The sequence below is a fragment of the Fukomys damarensis genome, unplaced genomic scaffold (genome assembly GCF_012274545.1).
Source record: "Fukomys damarensis isolate Sample0158 unplaced genomic scaffold, DMR_v1.0_HiC HiC_scaffold_13, whole genome shotgun sequence".
Lineage (NCBI taxonomy): Eukaryota > Metazoa > Chordata > Mammalia > Rodentia > Bathyergidae > Fukomys > Fukomys damarensis.
In genome coordinates this window covers 7,069,926-7,091,087 of record NW_022900925.1, presented here as the reverse complement: position 1 = coordinate 7,091,087, position 21,162 = coordinate 7,069,926, and positions in this window count along the sequence as shown.

Here is a 21,162-nt window from a genome sequence, read left to right as displayed (position 1 = left end):
TGGAGAGGGCAGGAACCGACTTAGGGAACAGCCTCAGTTCCAAGATGGCAGGAACAGCTCTGGGAAGGTCCCAGTGCTTGTGGTGGGGACCCTATGTACAAAACGCTGGGACGGCACAATGAAACTACCCTCGCTCCAGGCCCAGATGTGTCTGAGCTGGAGTCGAGCAGCACGTTCACTCTTATTTTCTGTCTTTCCCAGTGTGTCCCTATTGCTTTAAACACAGTGCCTGCTGTGGCAGTGATGGGAAGGATGAAAATCACTGCAAGTGGGGAAAGATGTTTCCACTCTGTCGGCTCTTGTCAGACTGTGCTTGAGGGAACCTTCTCCCTGTGCTGGTGGATATGCCAAGGTCAACAACATTGTCCATGATTCTGAGTGGACAGCCTGGCCCTCTCTCTCTCTGCAGTAACTTGGGAGTGTGGGGCACCATTGCTCTTCTGGGCAGAGAGGTAACGAGGGTCCTTGCTACCGATAACAGTACTTTGGATGTTTCTTCTGTGGTCTGTGAAATGTTCTCAGGCAGCTGAAAGTCAAGCAGGCGCAATTCTTCTGTCTTGGGCATCTTGATTTCCTTACCTGTTCAATGAACGAGAGATTCTCAGACTGGGAAGGTGCCGCAGAAGTTGCTGTACAAGTAATGGCCAGGGAAGCAGGGAGCTGTGAGGACAGGCCGGTCCTCTGAGAGGATCAAGCCGGACAGGCTCCTCTGTCCTCTGTGAAAGACGTTGTCTCTCCCCGGGAAAGTGGGGATGAGGAGGCTCACGTAAACTCATGAGCTTAAGACAACTTGTTTTGAGGGATCCTGGAGAAGTAAGTCACTCTGTGGCAGATGCTTCTGATCAGCTTATTAAACCAAAGTTCAGAGGGGCTAATTATTCTGCAATGCATATAATCAGATCATTGTTTCCTCAAAATGTGGGCTTTTTCTCTTTCTCGCACCCTCTGCAGGGTGTGGCAATGTGGTGCAGTACTGGCTGTCAGCAAGAGTCAAGCTCTTATTGCTCATTTTCCTCTGTGTCAGGCACTGTTCTAAGCACTTTATCTGTATAATAATTCATTTATTCCCCACACAACCCTGTAAGGGATGTGTGTGAGGTTTATTGCTGTCTATATATTGCCTTGTACAAAGTAACTTATCTGGGTTTTAATAAATTCTATACTGTGGAGTTTTGTAAGAACTAAATGAGAAAGTGCTGATAGTAAGTATTAATAAATATAAGAATACATATATAAGTATAATGTAAATATATATATATATATATATGTAAAAGGCAGGACTCAGGATAGAAACTGTGCTGTCCAAGACTAGCAGAACAGAGAAGGAGACGTGAGAATCCAGCTTGTTCCCCAGGCCCTGGATTTTCTGGATGAGGAGCTGGCTGCTGATGTGTGAGGCCTAAGGAACAGAAAATGTGGATATCACCGAGGGTCCCTCTTGGGCTCTTGCTCGGAGTGCCCTAATTCCTGGTCCTGTGGCTCTCAGCTGCCCCAGCTTGGCTCTGTGGAGCTGACCAGGCCAGTGCCACATTGAGCTCCATGGCGTGATGGGAAGGTAGGGCAGCCAACTGTCAGGGTTTGCTGAGGACTGATGGATTTCTCAAAGTGTGGGGGTTTCAGGGCTCACCTAGGAAGGTTCCAAGTAAACCAGCATCAATGAGTTGTCTTAGTAAAAGGTTTTGGGCAGTGGATGCCATTTGGGGCTCCTGTGCTTATGCAAATGGGCTTGTTCCTTCTGGAATCTTCTTTCTACCCATCTGGACTCAGTTAACCCAAGGCTGGCTTTACCTTTTCGGAAGGCTATCGCTCCTGGTGGCCAAGTCTCCTAGGCTGCTTCTCGCCTGTAGGAACCACTGCCTCCTCTGCTCTCACCACCCATGTATGAGTGACATCCGCTCTTCAATTAGGAAACTTCCCACAATCTAGATTTTAAAAAAAATATTTATTTAGTTTTAAGTCGACAAAAATCAAACATATTTATTGGGATAACACGATGCTTTCCAATATAGATACATGGGAGGATGGCTCAGGGGAGGTACTTAGCATATGCCTTACCTTCTGGTCTGAACTGTTTTCCCTGCATTCTCGATTTGGCTGGTCGCCTTTTCCTGTGTCCCTTGACGTTTTCCTCCATTCTGTGATGTCTGTGTCTCCATTTTCACTCTAGCTGGGTTCTAGCACACTGTGTTGTTACAGAAGAGGTGTCCAGATCTTTTTTTTTTGGTGTGGGGGGGTACTTGGCATTGAACTCAGGGCCTTGTTCTTGCAAGGCAGGTAGCGGCACCACTGACCTAAATGCCCTGCCCAGTGTCCAAGTTTTTGATGGTGAATAGATGACCATGCGATCATTTGGTAGGCAGCTTGCCCTTTCCATGAACAGTGGGCTCTTGCCTGTATGTCAGTCGGTCCTCACGGTGGCCCCATGACATAGGCAGGGCTGCATCTTATGTCCTCTCTGCTGTGACACGGGCACAGGTCACCAAGGCCAAAGACCAGACTGCAGAGCTCAGCTCGGTCCTCCTTTGCAAGCCTTTCAGATTAACTCTGCTTCCTCTTCAGAGGAGGGTGCTCTGAGCAGAGTTTCTGCAGGGCCCTGCCTTCCCTTGCAGATGACAGCCCAGAGTGGGAGCAGGGCTGTAACCAGGGCTGGCACTTGGGCTAGGTGTTAGTTAGCTAGAGGGGAGTAGCAGGTGTGTGTGGGAGTCCTGGGGTGCTGAGGGAGGTGGAGAAGGCAGGGTGTTTGGGTGTGGGGAGGTGGAGGCACCTGTGAGCCTTAGCTATGGGGTAAAACAAGAGCAACAAAGAGGTGCCCTGTGGAATCCCTGCTTTCTACACAGTCTGATAGCTTTTCATTGTTATCTTAGAACCACCACCATGGCCACTGATGATCTTTTAAAAATGCAGAAGAAAACACCAAGACTTTTAGAAAATGAACTCAGAGAGAGTCCCGGCTCCCACCCCACCCTCTCCTGGGTATTTTTTTCCTTGTCTGTCCCTCTCCTTCCTGGACTGCCTCTGTCTCATCCAACTAACTGTCAAGGCATCTTATATCCTAGGGAGAGCAGAACACAGTCCCTTCTCTTCTCCAGAACTTTTTTGCTGTTTCTTCTCTTTTTTTCTTAATGCTAAAAACTTTGAAGAGAACTAGTGTATGTTCTGGTATGTAATAATTACATTCCTTATGGGGAATTGGTGCATGTATATGACATATCTTGATTATTTTCAATCCCTCTATTACCTTCCCTACCCTCCCTCCACCCTCTGATCCCCTTCCCCATCTTACTAATTGAACAGGACTGGAGAGACTGCAGTCAGCAGGCCCTGCCTGGAGAAAAAGGACACTAGGTGGGTAAAAAAATGTTATAACAAGGGCGAGGGAGGGGAAGGCTGGGAACAGGAAGCATGAAAGGGCTGTAGAATTTATAAGAAAGGATGCTGAGGGGCTGCAGGGCAGGACATCATGTTTTCGGTGGGGAGGGAGTGATTCCCAGGGTGATCGTTATCTTCCAATGAACTGCCCTCTTCCCTAGGTGGGGTCAGAGTCCCAGAAAGGTATGGGTCAGGATGGGGTGCTTTTCTAGGGCTGGGGTGTGGCACACGGAGGTGGCTCGCTCCTGGGGTGCTGCTGCCATCTAGTGGTAAATTTTAGGTAGAGTTGCCGCCCAGTCCTGTTCCTTGGTCATTGCTTGCCCAGCGATCCGCCTCTGGCCTGGTAATTTACCCTGAACTTGACATTAATACATCCAATTTTACAGTGTGTGGTGACAAGTAAGATCTCACAAAAGCGTTCTTAACAGTTTCCAGATTTGAAAAAATGAAGACTTCGTAGCTTTTGAATCGCTTAAAGGATTCATGTATTCATGTTCTTTGTATCAAACACTGATTATAGGTCTACTATATGACAGGTACAGTTTTAGAATAAACTCTGCAAATAAAGAGAGACAACCTCAATGAACTATGTAATCTATGTGGAGAAAGAGGCAATTTCGCCAACAATTCCAACTTAGAAGGAAATGCTTTTAAGACCTATATGTCTGTGCTGTGCTACCAGGGAAGCAAAGGAGTATTGTCCTCCAGTTGTAACTAGGGAGAAGAGAGGCTTCCTGAAGGAAATAAAACATGAGCCTTGAAGGGCATGTGGGAATCAGAAAAAGGTGCTGCTGCTGCGTGAAAGAGGGTTTGATAGAGAAACTGGAGCAAGGAGTTGGTAAAGACTCTGGAGGCTACAGAGTCTGGAAGTGAAGGTGGAGATGACAGAGCTAGAAATGGTTTGAGATTAACATAGCACCAGCTGCCTGAAGCACTGTGGAATCCTATTTGCGAGAGGAACTGTTAGGACCTCCTCAACATACAACACTGTGGGGCAGGACTTGGGCCATGGAAAGATGGTCTTTGTCGGTTTTCAGGTGCTTTATAAGTGTAAGGGCTGGACAGTAACTATGGAGGAACTTCAGTAAAGAAAAAGTGACCTTTATCCCCGGTGACCTCACGGAGTCGCAGAGAAGAGGAGTTGGGGCTAATCATCCAGGAGCCAATTTACCTTGCGTGCGATCATCACATCTTTATTGTTTAAGCTGCTCAAAATGGTCTTCCCATGATTGTCAGTGGAAAGATATGTGGCTAACTTCTCCTAGAGCCCCGGATGCTACAGGGTCATGGCTTGGACAGGGTTTATTGGGTGGGGACAAGGAAGGTTGAGTGTATAATTGTAATTAATAATATCATTTCCTTTCCATCTGCATGACATATAAGAAAGATTATGCGTTCTTTTATGATCACTCTAGAAAGTCTTCCCTGAAGCTGTGGCTACTGAATGATCCTCATTGTAGCCCAACTTTCACTAAGTCAGATTTATTGAAAAGAGGGCCGCCTATATGCCCAATTCAAAGATATGTATTCACCAAATAGAACACTATGCACTGATTTGTCCACATAGTTCTTTTCATTCTGGTCAGTTTAGGTCCTTCAGGATGAGAGATTCTACTCCTACCTCCCCATCTTTAGCACACAAATTCATTTAAAAAACATATCCTCACTACCGGGCTCCAGGAAGCTTCTGTTACTGGTAAATCAGAGCCACACATTCCTTGCCGTCTTCAAGCATTTAGACTAATGGGAAAGGCAGGCACTAAACAAGTTACTACGCCACTAATTACTTGTTACAAAAACTTGAGGTAAGGAGCTATGAGAATATATAAAGGGGGAGATATGAATTAGTCTGGGGATAAGGGAAGATGCCCAGAGAAGGTGGAGCCTTGCAGTGAGGTCTCTGTAAGCTGGGAGGATGCCCTATGTCAAGACCTAGAGACTGGAGGAGCTTAGCTTAATTGAAGAGAAGTTAATAGGAAGAAGGAAAAGATCAGCTCAGGATGAAGCAAGAATCATATGGGAGCAGGTTATATCCCCGCACTGAGCCTCGTTAGCCGTGATAAATCATGAGAGAGTCTTAATAAATGTTAGCTTCCAGGTTTGGGTGAATGGAATATGAGAAAGTCCTCCTTACTCAGTATCTTCTGTAGGTTTTGGGATAATAATACAGTGGTGACAAGATCTAGTGAAGGTGAAGTAGAGTACAGTTCTAGGTAAGTTCAGGAGGATGTAGAGATGGGCAAAGGCTGTATGTGCTTCTTAGTAGGTGAAGGATACCTTGGGGTGAGGATAGCCTGAACTCAGCTTCAGTGCATTATGGCTATTGGGTGATAAGAAAATGGTACAGGCCAGCAATCCACCTGTCTCCCGAAAGCCCAACTGCCAAAGTAAGGACTTTCTAGAGATCAACTTCAATAGAGTGAAAAACCCCCAAACAGCTGAAGAAGAGTACTCAAAGTCCAATGAGATCAAGAGTCACCCCAAAAAGACCTAACCAAAAATGAGAACTACAGGCCAATCTCCCTAATGAACATAGATGCAAAAATCCTCCATAAGATACTGGTAAACAGAATACAAAGGGTCATCAAGAAGATTGTACACTCTGACCAAGTCAGATTTATCCCAGGGATGCAAGGATAGTTCAACATACATAAATCATTAAATGTAATACACTATATTAACAGAATCAAGAAGAAAAAAACATATGATCCTCTCAATAGATGCAGAAAAAACACTTGACAAAATTCAACACCCATTCATAATAAAAACCTTGAAGAAAATTGGAACTGATGGTCTTTATCTCAACCTGATAAAGGCTATCTATGAGAAGCCACAGCCAGCATCATACTAAATGGTCAAAAACTGAAAATCTTCACTCTAAAATCAGAAACAAGACAAGGATATTCACTATCACCACTCCTGTTCAATATAGTTTTTGAAACATTAGCCGCAGCAATTAGACAAGAGAAAGAAATAAAAGCAATAAAGATAGGAAAGGAAGAAGTGAAACTGTCATCATTTACTGATGTGATACATAGAAGACTCAAAGAACTCTGCCAAAAGACTTCTAGACTTCATTGACAGATCTAGTAGAATAGCTAGTAGGATACAAGGTAAATACCCAAAAATCAATAGCCTTCTTGTACACAAATAACAGTCTCACTGAGAGTGAAATTAGGGAAAAATCCCCTTCACAATAGCATAAAAAATGAAATATCTAGGAATCAATCTAATGAAAGAAGTAAAAGATCTTTACACTGAAAACTACAGTACTCTGAAAAAAAGGGTTGAAGAGGAAATAAGAAAATGGAAAAACATCCCTTGTTCCTGGGTAGGAAGAATGAAGATAGTGAAAATGGCCATACTTTCAAAACTTCTCTACAGATTCAGTGCAATCCTGATTGAAACCCCAACATTATATTTCATAGAACTATAGAAAACAATCCAAAAATCCATTTGGAATCAGAAGAGATATAGAATAGCAAAAGCCATTCTAGGCAGCAGAGACATGGCAGGAGGTATCACAATCCCCAATTTAAAACTATACTACAAAACCACTGTGATAAAAATAGCATGGTATTGGCAAAGAAACAGACCCAAGGATTAGTGGAACAGATAGAAGATGTAAAAACATCTCCAGACATACTGAGCTACCTCATCTTTAACAAAAGAGCCAAACACCCTCTCTGGAGGAAAATAGTCTTTAATAAATGGTGTTGGAAAAACTGGATTTCAACTTGCCAAAGATTAAAACTAGACCCCTATGTTTCATCATGCACTAAACTAAAATCCAAGTGGATTAAAGATCTGAATATTAAAATAGAAACACTAAACTTGCTGGAAGATAAGTTAGGTAGAACTCTTGCAGATATTGGCATAGGAAAAGATGTTATGAAGAAATCCTCAGTGGCATGGGAACTAGAACAAAGAACCAACAATTGGGATCTCATCTTTTAAAAAGCTTCTGCAATTCTAGAGAAATCACCCACAAAGCTAAGAGACAACCCACAATATGGGAAAAAAATTTTACCAGCTGTTCTTCAGACAAAGGCCTACTATCTAGGCTATATAAAGAAGTAAAAAAAATCAGACCTCCCAAATACAAAGACCCAATTCAAAAATGGGCATCTGAAATGAACAGACCTTTCTCAGACAAACAAGTAAAAGCAGCAAATAAACATGAAAAAATGTGCAGAGTCACTGGTCCTTTGAGAGATGCAGATGAAAACAACACCGAGATTCCATCTCGGCCAAGAAGGAATGGCTGTTGTCAAGAAATCAACCAATAACAAATGCTGGTGGGGTTGTGGGGAGACAGGAACCCTTCTCCATTGTTGGTGGGAGTGCAGATTGGTGCAATCACTGCGGAAAGCAATATGGAGATACCTCAAACAACTAGGATCAGCGGTCCCATTGGACCCAGCTATTCCTCTGCTTTGTATCTTCCCAAGAGAATTTTAAAAAATCATACTACAGCAATATATGCTTACCCATGTTTATAGCAGCATAGTTTGTAATAGCTAAAATTTGGAAACAGCCCAATTGTCCATCAACTGGAGACTGGGTAAAGAAGATGTGGTTATTTTATAAAACAGTACTACTCAGCCATAAAGAATAAGAAACTAGAGAGATTTATAGCTAAGTGGATGCACTTTGAGGTCATACTCTTAAGTGAAATTAGTAAGTTACACGTGTGTAAATACCAAATAGTTACTCTGGTGTGAAAAAGTACAAATGTAAATAAGGATTAAAATGTATAACTGATATTGTGTAATAGGAAGGAAAGACTAAAAGAGTAAGGGAAGTGGGGGGGTAGGGGACAGGTACAAAGGGAAAAGAAAAATATGTGAAAAGGAAAAACATGGAAACAATGTCTTTGTAAACAGGGAAGGATGGAGGGGCTGAAGGGAGGGCTGGGAAATGGGCAAAAATAAGAACCAGGATAAGTCATGTAAAGGTACAAGATTCCAATGATGAATATAACTGTACTGTATACCTAAAATGTATAAATAAATTTAATAAAGATTTTTTTTAAAGTCACCCTATGTCATTTTGACCTCTAGTTCAATACAACATGCTGAATTTCAGAAAGGCTAAAGTCACTGCTGTGGTCTGCATGTGGTTTGTCCCCCGAGGGGTCCTATGCTAGCAGCTTGGTCTCCAGTGCAGAGCAGTTAGGAGATGGGGCCCAGTGGAGGGGCTATTAGGGCTGTAAGAGCACTGTTCTCAGAAAGAGTTTAGGTCATTCTCATGGGGCCTCGATTAGCTCTCGGGAGAGAGTGCCACACAAGAGCAGCACTAACCTCTCTCTTCTGTTTTTGGCTCCCTGCCTTGCTGTGTGCTCTTTCTCTCTCCACACCCCTGCCACGATGCCATCTGGTGTAATGTGATGTAGTCAAGAGGGCACTGGCCAGAGGCTGAGTTGATGGGAATCACCCACTCCTGGACTTTCAGCCTCACAAACTGTGAGCTAAATAGGCCTCTGTCTTTACAAAGCTTCGGTCTCAGCCTCGGGTATTTTGCTGTGGCAATGGAAAAGAGACCGATGCAGTTTTCCCTTCTCTGTCCTGTGACAAACTCCTGACAGCAGTGGTGAGGGTATAGGGACTCTGCTCAGGAGGCCTTGCTGCTCCTCCCTTCTCTGGAGCACCTTGAGTGGTCTCAGGGACAGCCCTCGCTCTGCTCACCAGCCAGTAGATGCCTGTATTCATCTGCTGCAGAACTGTTCACTCACTCTTCCTTTGGCAAAGTCTTCTAGGCTCTGCTCACTGTCATTTTTTTCTTTCTAGCAATGATAATTTTGTTTGGGAAGACATGTTTCTGTGTTTAGAACAGTCTAGGTTGAACAATAAAAGGAGTGCAAACTTTTCCCAACATATTTATGGATGTTCTCCTAATAACTTTTGTCAGGTATTCAGCTTTCAAGGCAGCTATTTTCTACTTGCTCACTCGGGGACTCCAGCTTTTTCTCTCTAGGGGGCTCTGCCTTCTACTAGAGCTTCACCATTATTTTCTACGTTGAGCTGACAGAGGAAGAAAAGTCACACTTGGCGTAAAAACATATTTGGAAAGGGATATGTAGATCAATTTGCCATGCCTAGAGGTGGTATATATTACTTCCTTCACTCTCTCCTGGAGGGCATCTAGTCATACTGCACATCTAACTTCAGGGAAGAGGGAAAATATAGTCTAGGTGTGTGCTCAGAGAAGTGGCAAATAGCTTTTGGTGGAAATTTATCAGTCTCTGCCGCCGTGTTGACCAGGACCAGAATTTCAGTCTCCCATTGTGTTAGTTATCTGTTGTTGTGTAGCACAATACCCCCAAACCTAGCATATTTCCACCGTAAGTTTGTTATCTCGCATAGTTTCCGTTGGTCAAGAATTTGGAGACAGCTGAGGTGGACGTTTCTGGCGCAGGATCATCTATGGAGTTGTGGGTAAAATGTTGGCCAGGGCTCTGTGCGTCCGTCAGTCCCCAGAAGGCTCACTGGAGGATAAGGTTATGTTTCAAGGGTGGTTTACTCTAGCTTCAAAGGGCAGGGGAATTAACGCTGGCTGCCTGCAGGAGGCTCCAGCTCCTCCCAGAACCTCTCCACAGGGGTGTTTGTGTGCACTTACATGTCAGCCTGCTTCTCCCAGAACAGTGACTCTGGGTAGAAGCTGTGATGATGTTAGTTATTTAGCTTCCGAAGTCACACATCATCGTTGACTGCACATCTTATTTGTTTAGAAACAAATCACTGAGTACGGCACACAATCAAGGGAAAAAAACAGGCAGTATTTTTTTTTTTTTTTTTTTTTTTTTGGTACGGGGATAGGCTGTATTTCCTAGAAGGAGGTTTATCTAAGAATCTGTGCACAGGTTTTCAAATTCCCATGGTTTTAAAGAAAAGTGTGGCCCTGAGATGCAGTTTGGGGTAATGAAAGATCGGGCGGAGACACAGACAGGGCTTCAGAAGTTCTCACAGACATTTGCTGTCTTGGCCCGCTTTCTGTGCTCATAACTGAACACCACAGTTTAACACAATTCTGGCTCACAAGTCTGGTGTCTGAAAAGCCTACGAGTGTGGTGTTGATGGGGTGAAAGTGTCGAAATGTGGCTCAGACACATGAGCACACCAAGTCAGAATGAGAAAATTGGCTAAACTTCATCGTTTTAGTAGGATCCCTCTCGTAACGCTTTAATCCATTAACGAGGACGGAACTCTCATGAGTTAATCATCTTTTAAGAGTTTCACCTCTTGGCACTGTTATAACGGCAATTACATTTCAGCACAAGTTTAGAGTGGGACATTCAAATCATGCATTTGCCCGGTGTGACTATTTTTTGCTGAGTGGACAGTGGAGGACAATGAGAAGTTTTCGAGAATGGAAATTACACGTTCTAAAAAAGTGCGGTAGACAAAACAAAAAAAAAATGAGCCTGGGACTTTGATGATATTGTAGAGCCACGGTGACCTCTCAACAGCTTGCTTTTGGAAAAAAATGATGCAGGAATCAGCTGATTTAAACCACTATGTACCTGGGCGGTAGTGCATCTCTGTAATTTAGAACCAAATATGGTTCCTAAGTGATGCAATGGCCTTGCGCCACATAGTCCGAGATACTCCGGTAAAGTTTGAGCTAGGATGGATTGTTGTCTTTAGTTTGCAACAAGGGCAAACCCTGGGTAGCATATGGCAAGAAACAGAAGTTGTACAAGCAACTTATGAGGCAGCCCGTAAGCCCCATGGAAGTGATAATGGTTACTGCTTTACATTTGTCCTTAAATGGAACTGAAGGTATTCAAGTAGTAGGCGTCCAGTGAACAAAACAGAAGTACAGCATAGAAGAAAACATCTGCTGCGGGGAGAAAATGATGATGGAGGACTCGACTTGGTAGTCGGGTTGGAAGACAAAGGCTGTTGGGTAGGGCACCGAGGAGGAGCTGGGTTCAGACAGGGAAACTTGGCAGGTCCGGGGCAGTGGGGGGGGCAGAGCTGTGTAATCTTGGCAGTTGTTTTCTGAGCACGCAGGGACTGCGGTGGTGTTGATCACTGAAGACTCTGAGTATTCAGTTTGGCTCAAAAATGCCTCTCCCAAAAGTCAGAATAGCAATTAAAGACAATGTGGTGGAAGTACTAACCCATCTAATTACAGAGGTAATTTGTTTTGCTGAGAATCTCACTGAGGCCTTTGAGGAGGGCTGGCTGTGATGGTTTACAGCCCCAGAGGATAGATACTTTCTGTTTGGCCCATGAAGTCCTCATCCCATCCCACAAAGCCAGTTGCTGGTTTTAATTGACATTGGCTTGTCCTTTCACATTAATTTCTCTGTGGATTTGTTTGATTTAAGCTAGTCTCCCTGATGAGGTTCTCAAAAATGGATTAGACAGTTTCAGCCAGAGTTTATAGTGTCCTGGGCCCCTGTCCTAAGAAGAAGAATGAAATTCTACAACTCTGATGCCCAGTTTTTCCACTTTGAAGTTTTTTTTTTCCCATCAAGTTTATTGGTATATTTTAGGTATACAGTACAGTTACATTCATCATTAGGATCTTGTACATTTACATGATGTATCTTGGTTCTTATTTTTCCCCATACCTCTGCCTCCCCTTCACCCACAAATTAATTGAAGTTTTAAAATATGTCTTCAAAATCCAAAAGAAAATATTTATTACCTTTTTCAAGGTAACATTAAGTCTCTGGGTCTACTAGAATACAATTCACTGCTTACTGAGTTATCCATGAATTTTTCCAGCAACGTAAATTAATAAATTCCCTTTCCCCCTCTTAAACCAATAGGAGATGGTTTTTCTGTTTATGGAACTAGAAATAGCCCTTACTAATAACCCAAGTGGAGGAGAATGAGCCTGCTTTACAGCAGAGTTTCTCAGATATTGGTGTGCCTGAGAAGTACCCAGAGAGTATGTTCAGACAAAATGGGCTGTCTGGGCCCCTCTTGATTTTGATTCAGCAGTATTTCTACCAAGCTCTCAGATGCTGTTTGTAGTACTAGCTTGGCCACACATGTGTAACAAGGGCCATCCTAGGGCAGTGGTTCTGAATCCCTGGAGGGCTCAAGTTAAAACAGAGCACTGGGGCCCACCCTTGTAGCTTCTAACTTAGGAGCTCTAGAAGTGGGGGCTTTAAATTTGCACTTCTGAGAAGTTCCCAAGAGATGTAAATACTCACCTTTTGAGCAAGAATGCCCCAGAGGGGCCTCTTTGGATTCTCTTTCAGCTGTGTCCTCCCCAGAGGGGGTCTGTGGGGGAAAATGCCCGTCCTCTTCCTCCCCAGATCACACCCTAGGTACTTGGGATCCTTGAACAATCACCCCAAGCACTCTTCCAAGGCCTGCATGGGGATCATTCATGAGAACAGGAGGGCAGTGGACAGAATTGGATGCACAGGCTGAAGTGTTCACACACTTACAAGGTCCTTGAAGTTCATGAGGTTGGGAAGGATGAGGCGTAGGACCAGAGTCCAAACATTTTTGAGCATCTGGAATCACTTTTCACATTTATAAGCCATTCTGATCAGAGAGACAAGGTGTGAAACTTTTAGCAGTACAAGTTCCAGAGTCAGATGTATTTCCCTTTGATCCTCAGCTATGGCCTTTTTTTTTAACGGGCTGATTTTAGACAAGTCAGAGAAGTTTTAGGCAAATTTCTCTGACCCGAGTCTCTGCATCTGTGATATTGGAATGTATAATGCCAAATACCTATTTCACTGGTGTTTTCGCAAGAGTAAGCTCAGTAAGGCACAAAAAGCATTTAGACTAAGCCCCGGAATACAGTAATGTTAGGAGTGTCCTTGTTATCTATAACTGCTTTTTTAAGGCCTGGGCAGGGACAACATGTTATCCTTACTGTTCTCCCCCTGCACAATGCCAAAGAGAGCCAGCCCCCTTCTGAGGAGAATTCTGCTTGCTGTGGCTCTCGGTGGTTACCCACCTCTTTCTGCTCAGCCCCGAGTCTTAGTCTTGCAGGACCCGAGCAAAGATATTACAGTCCAGAAGATAACATGCCCTTTTAGCAATGCTAACCTAAATGAATGATTTTATAGAGAAATAGCAGAGTAGTTATTTTTCCCTCTGTAATTAGAGTGTTTACAGAGCTATTTGTGGGCCAGAGAGTGGCATTTATAGAAAGCATTGCACCCATGATTTTTTTGACCTTGCTCCTATTTGTCAAAGCGTTAATTTATGTTTTCATCACTTTCATGACTGCGTTGGATGCGGTGATGAAATGTGAGTGCTTAGGCAGCACTAACACAGGTGCATGCTGTGTGCAGGGCTGTGTGGCCAAATGTCTCTCCTTGTGTGCATATGGGAATCCCAACCTCCAACAACAGTAATAACAACAGGGCTTGCATTTGTACCAGAATTTATAGTTGAAGAGAAGATGGTCTGGTAGAATTTTCTACAATGGTGGAAATGTTCTTTCCGTGCTGTTCAATATTCAGCCACCAGGCATAGGTGGTTCTGAACACTTGGAACATGGCCCGTGGGAGAGAAGAAGTGAATTTTTAATTTTGCCTGAATTTAGTTCACTTAAATTTGAATAGCTGCTTGGCATTAATGGTTCCTACACTGGACCATGCAGGCTGAGAAGGTACTTACTTATTTGATCTTCGCTACCCACCTGAGGAAGGAATGGAGAAATGTTATCATTTTATTGGCAATGAAACCTCACGATGGGAAAGAGGTACAACTGGTCCAAGATCACAGTGCAAGGATGCTGTACAAATGGCAAGTGGTTACTAACATCATGTGATTTAATATGTATATTACAGAGGTCCCTCCCCACATTTACACAAAGTAATTCTGCACCTGAGCTACTTTGAACAATGGCATTTTCAGTAATTTGTGTAAAGGCGATGTCTGGAATTTTTTTCCTTCAGAGCACTGTTTCTATGCTACATCCCTAAACTGCCTATGGATATGTAGTACACAATGTAAATATATAAAGAAAGATTTAAAATATTTCATTCCTGCTTTTGGAAGGAAAATTGATTAATATGCACTTTAAGTGGAAAGGAGAGTATCAAACATGGGGGACATATTTGAAATAAAAACGATTATCAAAGACTTCATGTGCAAAGATTTCTCATACATTACTTTAAATATGCCAAGAAAGTTGTGTGCTAAATTCTGTGTCATCATTTCAGAACATCTGTAACACGTTAAAAGACACCTGTTCCTAGATATATTTTATTTCTAATTCACAATGCATTAAGTCAGTGGGTCTGAACTAGCAGTGATTTTGCTCTCCCAGAGAATATTTGGCCATGTGTGGAGCCATTTTCAGTTGTCACAGCATGGGAGAGAGGCGACTCCATCATCCAGTGGGCAGAATCCAGAGATGCTACTAACTGCCCTGCAGTGTACATCATGGTTCCATACAGTAAAGAATTAGCTGGCTCAAAATGTCAATCAAGCCAAGGCTGGGAAACCCCACTGTAAGCCCTGCTACTCTTTCTCTTTCAGAGTTTGGGCACAAAGCACACAGAGAAATTTACTAGTCCATAGTGGGAGGGCAGAATTAAGAAGTATCCATGTGAGGGTTAGAACAATGTGTGATGATTTTTGCCTGAGGCAGAGAAAAACTGGGGATAACACAGGGTACCTGAAAAACAGCAATGGTGGTGTGCAAAACAAACTACTGGAAACTACAGGTGAGAGCATTTAATCAGGTCATTGAAGTTACCTTGAACTTTGAATTATTTGTTAATTTCTTTTCTCTCACAAGACCCAGTTCCTTGACTACTCCTGTGTTTTTTACCTTCTTACACTATCACCAGAAGCATCCTGTTTCTTTGGAGTCTGAGAAAGTCTGAGTAACACACGAACTTACATGAAAAAGAAAAAAAAATAAAGAAGATTAAAAAATCAACATTGAGTGTTCACTTTGGCAGCACATATACTAAAATTCAACATTGAAAATTTCACAAATATTTTTACATATTAGGATTAAAGAATTAGAAAATATAAGCTTTCTCTGTGAAGAAAAGCTATGAAACTCCCTAGAACCTTAGAAAGACACAAGGAAAAATGTGGATTAACAGGTACCTACTTTATTCTTGAGGGGAAGTTCCTGTAGGTCAGTTCTACTCACATGAACCTGTAAATGCAATGTAATTCCCTTAAGAGCATTTGGGATTTTCTCATGATTTTTTTTCAAATAGAAGGAAATAGGCATCTGGAACAAAAAATGTACATGAATAATCTAGAAACTGTAAAATAAAAGTCAAGGGCTTGGAATGTGGAGAAACATGTTACAAAGTTGTAATAACTAAAACAACAGGGACTTGATGTGCACATGGGTAAAGTAGCTTGAAAGACAGAGGAGGGCCCAGAACAGGTGCCTGTCTGTGTGCATGGAAATTAATCTACTAGGGGAGGAACATGTCAAGCCAATGGGAAAAGATAGCTGTTCCCCGTGTTATGCTGTGTATTACACTGTGTATTATAGTGAAGTATTTGAAACAAATGTCCCACAAAAGGAAATTAGTGAAAACCTTTTTAAAACTGAATCCACTAGAGGACAGCTTCAACCACTTTAAAACTATGCAGCTGCTCCATGACAAAATGAAGAAATAAGCACTGATTTAGAGAGCTATTCTGTTAAATGAAAGCAAAAGTGCAGTTTGCAAAACAGCGAAAAGGATAGTACTAGATCCCCACCTGCTAAAATACATACACATATGTGTACACTTATATTAGTCATAAATCTAAAGGTTTATCCTGCTCTATTTTTTTCTTTTTAAAAAATTTTATTAGTACATATTTGCAGTACATAATGACTGCATTCATTGTGGGGAATTGGTACTTGTACATAACACATCTCAATTCTTTTTGTTTTTTTTTTGCCTTTCTGCTCCACCTCCATTAAAAATTTTTCTCTTCTTTGTCAGCATCACATTTATTAATTTTGTCATGTCCTCATCAAATGAATTATCATAAACACACACTAACACCCAGACTACTAGGCTAAAAAACCATATAAATGCATAAGACAATTACACTAAATCAAGGTACACTTTTTTGTTACATTGGCCATATTGGATTACAATAACTTTTATTTTCTCTCTTTTTCCCCTATTTTGTTTTTCTATTTTGTGTTTTGCTTACATAGTGGGTTTTTCATAGTTGAGAAATCGTGCGATATTTAAGATTGTGTGTCTGATTTATTTTACTTAACATTGTGGTCTCAAGGTGCACACATTCCCCTACAAGTGACTCGTTTGTCCTTCTTTGTGTCAGAGTAGTACTCCATTGTGTACAAACACCACATTTTCTTTATCTGTTCATCTATTGATGTACGTATAAGCCAGTTCTGAGATTTAGCTATTATGAATTCTGCTGCTATAAGCATAGGTGTACATGAGACACTATATCATGACTTTAAATAATTTAGGAAGATACCTAGAAGGAGAAGAGCTGGGTCAAAATTTCTGGTTTCAGTTTTCTTTTTTGGTACCAAGGATCGAACTCAGGACCTTGAGCTTGCAAGGCAGGCGGTGGCACCACTGACCTAAATCCCCAGCCCTCTAGTTTCAGCTTTTTAAGGAATCCCCATACTGATTTCTATAGTGGTTGCACCAGCTTACACTCCCACCAACAGCAAAGAAGGGTCCCGCTCCCAACAACCTCTCTAGAATTTGTTATTGTTTGATTTGTTGACAGTGGCCATTCTTTCTGGAATGGGATAGAATCTCAGTGTTGTTTTAATTTGTGTTTCTCTAATGGCCAGAGAAATGTTGAACATTTTTCATGCATTTGTTGGCCATTTGTACTTATTCATCTGAGAGGTATGTATTTCAGAACGGACCCATTTTTAAAATCAGCTGTCAAAGGAGTATTAAACATTTGATCCATCTCCAGCCTCTGCTTGGTAGGGTTCACATGAAGCCACCTTTCCATCTTGGCTTCAGGCTCTAGCCTTGAAGGCTGGGCCCCCAACACACAGCTCCATGAGTCACTTTTGATGTTGACCATGCTACTAACAATGCGCCTTCCCAGAAAAGTCCTGTGAGCCATTTTCTCTGGGTCAGGACTCTTTTTTATTACCTCCCTACCTGTCTTCTCCATCATTCCAGGTCCTGCCTGCTTAGGCCAGGGAATCATTGCATTTGAATAGACTTCATTATCATTTTAAAGAAAATGGAGTGGCTCTTTCCAGAAAGTAAACACATGCAAAACCTTAGAATGGCAATGAAGTAAAAAAATACTCTAGAAGTGCTGGGTCCACATCCCTGACCCCACTGGAGGGTACAGAAAATTCTCCCAGTCAGAGCACATTTTGCACCTCTTCTGTTCTCCAAAAGAGTTTCTGGACTTGAAAATGAGGGAAGTACAGTTTTGAATATTGAGCTCTGTACATCCAGCCTTACACGCTGAGCTAGCCTCCATCTGGGCCAGTACACCCGATTGCAGCCTCTTTTTAGTGAATCCACATCACCTGTGTCCCGGGACACTTCACTGTGTCTGCTGCCCACCCTCAAATCCTTTCTGCCTCCAAGTTTCAGGCAAATGAGATTAGGGACACAGGAAAGAATGGGGTTCTGCCATAGCTGGATACTTTCTAGACCAAATTCCTTAAAGTGCTTCTAAAGGCTCCCTCAGCCTGGTAGTTAGCTGAAGGAGCAAGAATTAAGTGGCAATGAAGGAGCTAAATTATCACCTCTTGCTTCACCCAAATCATTGGGTTAATAATTAAAACATAACTAACAGCAAGCTCTTTCACAAGGGGTCATTACGTGCTTCTCTTTCAGACCTCTGTCACAAAATATGAAAACTACATCTTATAAAGGTGATTGTTCTCAGAGCTGCTTAGCAACCTCAGCTTTAATTGCCACCCAGTTTATCTGAACGCACAATTAATTATCGTGTCTCATACCTAGAATGTTAGGTATGTGAAATAGTTCCCCAGATTGTTTTCCCTGTTGGGAAACCAAGTCAGATGGATCACCCACTGTGGGGTTTGCCTTGGGAGGATATTTCAGAATGTGTCTGCTTCTCTCTTGAACCAGCTTTGTTAAGATGCATAATTCCATAATAAAATATTATGGATTTTCCATGGAAGAACATGTCTATCTCTAACCATATGGCTATTGTTATAATGGTACAATTGCTGAACCAGTCCAGGTTTAATATACTCATTAGGGACAGCTATTTGGTTTCCCATAACAGTTCTAGGGGAAGCTTAGGGGTGATAATGTAGAATTTAACACTGGGTTGGAAAATAAGGAAACTTGAGTTCTATTGTCACTGCTTCTGCTGCTGGTTATGGGCATTTCTTTAAACACTGCCTCCTCAGCTCTCAGTTTCTTCATCTGTTAAATAGGTAGGACTGAGTTAGTCTGAGCTGATATGCCTTGGGCTGCTGCTCAGAGCTGGTAATCATCAAATACAGAAAAGTGCAGCCTCTGCAGATATTAAAACACAGGCGTAGACTTGGACCTCTGTATGTACAGGTTCTGCATCCAGAAATTCAACCAAGCACTAATCAAAAATATTCAGAAGGAATTGAGCAAGTACTGAGCATCTAGACATTTTTTCATGTCATATTCCCTGAGCAATACAACAACTATTTACAGAACATTTACACTGAAGAAGGTATGCTAACAATAACAGTGGCTGTTTACCTTAAAAATGTATTGCAGCAAAAGACACATGGTAATTAATCCACCTCAGAATACTCCTCTTCACTTTGAATACACTTATTTCATCATTCTGACTACTTTCTGAAGAAGTCCCCTTTCAAGAGTGCCTTTGATTTCCCTGTCATGCAGCTGAGAGACAATGAATGAGCCATTGGCCTCATTGTCTTGGATTCATGCAAAATACTTACCTTTTCAAGATCATTTTGACTTTGGTGAAGAGCCAGAAGTCGCGCCGTGCCAGATGCAGTGAGTAAGGCAGATGTGGACACACAATGTTTTTATGAGCTTCCCTTCTTATTGGAAGGCACTCGGCAGCAGCCGTCAGCACATCTTATCTCTACAGACACTAATGAAAGAGGACTTCCAGAACAGCTTCAGAAAATGGGAAGATCTGCGGGATGGATGTGTGTCTTCAAAGCCAGAGGACTTCTTTTCTGGAGATTAATGACAATGCGTCTTTCATTGGAGTAGATTTTAAACAATTAAACATTTACTGCATGTTTTGATCGTGCCTTGTACCTATTGATGTATGCAGCTGGGTTGAATAAATAGAAGAAAATCATGTAAATGACAGAGTCTGCATGATTTAGGCAAAGGTTAGACTGAGGATCAACTTAGCTTTCCGGATCATAAATGCTGCCTATGCAAATAAAATTGAAATGCTAATAAAAGTATGTAAATAAAGTTGCTTTGAAGTGCCCAAGTCACTCTGTAAGCAGTGGCCACTGAAAAAATTATGATCATAACTGGGAGGTCTGTGAGAACTGTCCTCGGGTTAATCACATAAAGGACAGCAAAGAGATTGCATGCTTTTTCAAAGACACTATCAAGTTCCTGGTTCATTCATTGCAAATTATTGAAGATTTGCTATATGTTTTGTGTCTCGTCCAGAAGAGAATTTTAATATATTTAAATGCCTGTGGCTTATTTATTCACTCATTTCACTAACAGTTATTGAGACTGTACTCTGTGTCAGGCATCTTGGTTAATAGCTGGGAAGAAAGGCATGAAAACATCTTTACTAAAGGAGCTGCCAGGAAGACGTGCTAACAAAAACTGCAATACCATAAATGAGATGTTTTAATGGACACTTTGCATTCATTTCTCCTGTCCTTTTAGTTGTGTTTGTCAAAGACATTTTTATCCTTGAAGCAACCATTTAGCGTGGTTCTCTCTTCTGGTTTTCTTCCCATTTCTCAGGCTGTTCTGTCTCAATCTACATTGTGGCCTTCTTTTTCTTTGTATAAACAATGAAAAATTGGGATCCCCTGGGGCCTGTCCTGAGCCCCTTTCTCTTTTTCATGACCTTTCTAGTCTGCCCCCTTCACCTCTGTTGTTTCAACTACCCTCTCTGCGCTCATATCTTAAGAGCAACATTCTCTATTAGATTTATATACCCAATAGTCTACTGGATGTTTCTAGACATCACACAGCCTGCTTCCAACAGACCATGTCCAGAATAGGATCCCTGATTCTTTGAACTGTGCGCATCTCAACGTATTTCTCTTCCAGTGTCCTGGATGTTTAACCAACGACATTACTGCGCACCCGGTGGGTCAAGCCGGAATACCAGCAATCGCTTGGGATTCTTCTCCCATTTATCTCCCCTTATGTCTAACACATCATTGGTGTATGTTAGCTCTCTCTCCTTAATGTCTCTGGAGAGTTTCTTCAGTCCCACAGCCACCACCTAAGGTGAGTCCTCCCTTCTCATACACTAATGAGGGAATGTTCTGGTATTTCTAGCTCCGCTGGTCCTCCTCACACAGGAGCTAGAGCTGCGTTTTAATTGTGTAAAGGCTACCGGAGTTGTCATTTGAAATCGGCTGAGCCTAGGAGCTAGCACCCCTCCCACAACACCTGCCCCATCTCCTGGAGGGCAGCAGACAGTATGAGATCTTGAGACTCTGGTGCCTTGCCCGTTGCTCACTAAATTAGAGAAATACTGTGGAGCAGTCCATCTCACTTGCATTATTTCTCTACGGAGTCTGAATTGGGGTCAATCTTTCTGTGTAAAATGCTCTTCCTCTTCCTCTTTTCCTCCCCCTTCTCTCCCTTCTACTCGCCCTTCTTCTCTTTCTGCCTTCCTTTCTCCCTCCCTCCCTTCCTTTCCTTCTCCTTCATTTCTTCCTTGCACCTTCAGCTTT